Source organism: Poecilia latipinna, unplaced genomic scaffold (genome assembly GCF_001443285.1).
Source record: "Poecilia latipinna isolate Pla-1442-1.1 unplaced genomic scaffold, P_latipinna-1.0 Scaffold2897, whole genome shotgun sequence".
Lineage (NCBI taxonomy): Eukaryota > Metazoa > Chordata > Actinopteri > Cyprinodontiformes > Poeciliidae > Poecilia > Poecilia latipinna.
This window is the reverse complement of record NW_015115513.1, coordinates 39,242-43,564: the sequence shown is the minus strand read 5'-3', so window position 1 is coordinate 43,564 and position 4,323 is coordinate 39,242. Positions and strand designations below refer to the sequence as shown.

Below are 4,323 nucleotides of genomic sequence, written 5' to 3'. Positions count from 1 at the left end.
AAACTCAATTCACCCGTTAGACGGAGAGCTGGGAGCAACATCTCCCTCCTCTCAGAAGAGGAAGTAGAGAGAGAGAAGGGGGGGGGGTGTTGTGCAACAACAAGGTGGCGCCCAACGTGGGGCACCGCCCCTTGAGAAGAGGTGGGGCCACGCCCCTTGAGAAGAGGTGGGCCCATTTCAAATGAGTAGGAAGGACCTACATTAACCAAGTCAGTAAAAACAGAGGCGAGTATCTGAATAGCTCACTTGGGAGGCTAGCTCTTAAGGAATAGAGTTAGTGGTGGCTGATCCAGCTGTCAGTCACAACCCTCGCAGTAACTGTATGGCATGCAGGTGAGGGAGAGCTTCTGCTGAGGATAGATTCGAATATCCGGACGAGAAGCCAGTAGCCAATAGCCTAAACCCATCCCTGCTTGAAGGCTAAAGAGAGGCTTTGGGGGAAAGGCGACTCGAACACAAAGACAAGCAGGAGAGAAGATGAAGATTGATCCCTGTCTAGATCCCTGTTCCAGTCAGCCCCAGTGAGAGTGATTCTGTGTGGAGAGGGATTTGAGACATGGACTCGAGTGAATCCAAGGAAGGTTGTATTTGTTGGAATCGAGAAGTGGGACAGTTCTCCCAAGGGAAGGGAGGTCTCAGAAGAGTACGGGGACGAGGTCGTGCGGAGCGTACATGGGGCCCTAGGACATGCAGGCGTGCGATCCACCCGTAAGGAGCTGGAAGAGCATGAACTTTGGATCCCAGTGAAACAAGTCCAACGCGTGCTGAGGGACTGCGAAGTGTGTGGAAAATACAACGCAGGTCGCCGAGGGCAACGGTTGGAAGGGTGTTCATCAAAGAGCACATTACCCAGGGCTTCAGTCTGCATGGATGTAGCAGACCCCATGGATAACAGAAAAGAGAGGTCAGGAGTACCTCTTGGTGCTGATGGACATGGTGTAACAGTGACAGCTGTAGAAGAGTAGGTCTTCCCCTGCAGAGAAACTCCGTTCACGTCACGGAAAGCAGGAGGGCGAAGGCGCTTCTCCTTTTGGCCCAGAGAGGGAAAGGGGAAGTTGCGGTTTGCAGTGTCATTGAAAACAGGGCAGAAAGTTTGGATTAAAGCTCAAGATCAGCCTGCAACATCGGTGATCAAGCTGAAATTCAATGGAATGGATTGTGTGAAGCAAGTACTGCACTGCAAAACAGTACTATTAATGAGAAAAGGGGTCCACAAGGTNCACAATGTCTGTAATGTATGACTGAAATATATAATCTGTATTCATGATCTGTGGTAACAGTAATAACTTAGTCGTTATATACGATTTCAGATAATGGTAAAACAAATTGATTGTGTTTTGAGTTAAGTGTGTTACATGGTACATTATAAGAAGACTGTAGAGTTGGATACAGGAAAAGCTGAGCTGGCTAGGCGGGGGCCTCAGAACAAATTGCCAAAAAAGGTAATAACTACCAGATGGCCAACAGAAGAGAGAGACGCAAAAGAGGGAAGTTTGTGTATTACCAATTTAGGGTGGAACAAGGTTTGGGTAGATACTTTCTGATGAGATACTCGGAAAGTATGAGTCATGAGACCTCTCCCACACACAACTGTGGGTCAAGAGAGTTTAAAAGCCAGCGAGCTGGGGAGGAAACCGTTCTTAGTCCGCGGCGCTGAAGGAGAGTCAACAAGAGGACGCAGGCGAAAGATCAGCGGAGGACCACACCCCGGGACCAAGGGAAAAGTTGAGACTTCTCGCCGCAAAGAAGGACAAGATCCGTCAGCCCCCAGCCCTGGCCCCTGAATCCGACCGTCGCCTCTGCCTCCACCCTACGATCCCTATTCAACTGCAGCAGACTTGGGGAAAAGACAAAGGTCACTAAGTGATGAAGATTCTGTTCGTCTAAAAGAAATGGGACAGATTGGCTTTGCTGCTTTTCCGAAAGAGAACTTTGCCCCGCCAGGACAGAGACTCTAACCAAGGACGTCTCAAGGTTTCGGCTGCCAAGATCGACTAACAACGGGTGTGAGTTCCCCTGCCCCTAAAGCCTCGCTCAGTGAGATTGGTGACGCAGGTTAGGGATTAGAACGAAGATAGGGTATGGTTAATTTTATGATTTGAGATTGATACTTGTTACGAATTTATGATTTCCGTTACTAAATCTGATTGTCATTTACCCCTGCTAAAGCTTGCTTAATAAAATATAATAAAAATAAGAATAGAAGTTGTGGACATTGAATTCAATTGAGTCACTGTTTGATGAGGGTTCTTCTGGTATAAGTAAAATCTAAATGCATGATTCTAGAAATTGGTGGCTTCGTACTTTCCTTTGGCGAGCTGTAAATAATGGCCCTGGGACTTATATCTAAGTCACTAAATCCAATCTAGCCGATAACAAGTGCACGTTATTTTCAGGAGGAAAGCTACCGTTAACAGGAGTGGTTGTTGAAGCTATGCGGCAGCGAGGGCTACTCTGCCGACTGTTTCTAAACTGGAAAGGGCCGTAACTTCTGGATCTGAAGGTAGTTAGAGCTAGACGAGTTTTCTCCGCCACCAGTTTAAACAGAGAATCTCCTGTATACCTATTTCTGGGTAAGACCCAGGTTTCAGGGATTTTCCGGACCTGTTAGACAGAGAGCTGGTCAGTAGTCAGTCGGTGGTGAGATTAAGGCGTGGCTGGCTATTGCAGAATAACGAACATGGCGTCCCTGGGTGGGCTCCCGCCCCTTGAGAAGAGGTGGGCCCATTTCAAATGAGTAGGAAGGACCTACGTTAACCAAGTCAGTAAAAACAGAGAGGCGAGTATCTGAATAGCTCACTTGGAGGCTAGCTCTTAAGGAATAGAGTTAGTGGTGACTGATCCGGCTGTCAGTCACAGCCCTCGCAGTAACTGTATGGCATGCAGGTGAGGGAGAGCTTCAGCTGAGGATAATCTCGAGTATCCAGGAGCAGAGCTAGTAGCCAATAGCCTAAACCCATCCCTGCTTGAAGGCTAAAGAGAGGCTTTGGGGGAAAGGCGGCTCGAAGACAAAAACAATCATGGATGAAGGAAAGGAAGAAGAAGGAGAACTGGAACCCCCGCAAGCGTCAGCGACAGAGCGGGAGACAAGCGTCACCGGACTAGAGGAAGAAGCACAGCTCCTGCGCTCCCAGACCGTCCTGCAACAGCTTCCAGTGATGCTGATACTACGCAGTGATGGAATAGAGACTTGGACCACGATCAATCGGCGAAGCTTCGAACGGGGTCATTATTCAGATGACCCGAAGCTTGGGAGGAGGATGATGGAAGCGCTAATAAGGCATCAGAAAGTCTACTACTGCACCCAGCTCAAAGATGGTCACCGCCTAGGGGTCGTCAAGTGCCCGGAAAAGGTTACCAAAAAGACAGAAGTCAAAGAATGGTTGGAATGGTTTGCTAACCTACTAGAAGAATGGACAGGTGGCAAATTACGAATCATCTACAGTCCTTCTGAAAAATACGACAGAATAGGGAAGACGGCGACAATAGCCGCCGGTATAGACGGGATCCTGGTGAACCCAGATGTCCGAGGAACACCCCGTTATGCCGAGTGTAATGAGGTCCTGCAGAGACTCGCAGCTTACCGAAAGGATCGAGAAAAGAAACGAGAGCTAGACCTGGAGGAGTCGGACATGTCCGAACCCCCTCCCCAGAAGACCAGCCGTGACCCGTCGCCGCTAAGAAAGCCAGAGTCAGGGGACCTGATAGACCTGACAAAAGATGACGATGAGGAAGACCAAGAACCACCGGGGCCTTCAAGGGAACGACAAGGGCCCTCTGAACTGTCAAGATGGGGGATCGAGGGGAGGACGTTTGCTGCCGACCTTAATGATAAACAGAGGGCAGGAGCCGCGAAAGAATGGTCTCCTCGACGGGACTGGAAGGGAGAGATCCAGCCACAAGCATACAGCACGGAGAGGAAGCCGGCGGCTCCCCTACGACAGCAGTCTGGTAGTAGTTCGGATGACGAGAGAGGCGACACAGATGAAGAGAGAGGTACAACCGACAGTCCCAGGAAGAAGTCTCAGAAATCAAATGCCCGGAAAATGCCTCGGGAATTAGCCCCATTGCCCAAAGAAATCATCAGCATCAGGCTGCAGACCGGGCTCCAGGTGCATCGCTACATTGGAGAACCATGGGACATCGGAGGTGACGGACTGATCGCGTTCACCAACGATAAGTACAAGAAACACAACCGACAGTTCAGAATAGATCTTAAACATCGAGCGGGAGAAAACTACCAGCGAGACCAACGCCTTCTGAGGACTACAGGCAGCGCTGCAACCAAGGGGGAAGTGGTCGTACTAAATGGCTACAACCTGA

General features: G+C 49.7%; 1 protein-coding gene and 1 long non-coding RNA gene across 2 annotated transcripts in view; one reads left to right on the top strand and one right to left on the bottom strand.

Moving 5' to 3' along the window:
• txndc12 (thioredoxin domain containing 12 (endoplasmic reticulum)) overlaps window positions 1–4,323 on the bottom strand; it is a 24,423-nt gene that overhangs the window by 12,844 nt on the left and 7,256 nt on the right. The gene's annotated exons all lie outside the window — the stretch shown is intronic.
• On the top strand, window positions 13–2,768 carry LOC106939520 (uncharacterized). Its single transcript, XR_001422867.1, has 2 exons — window positions 13–141; window positions 2,719–2,768. It is a non-coding gene; the product is annotated as an uncharacterized LOC106939520 (long non-coding RNA).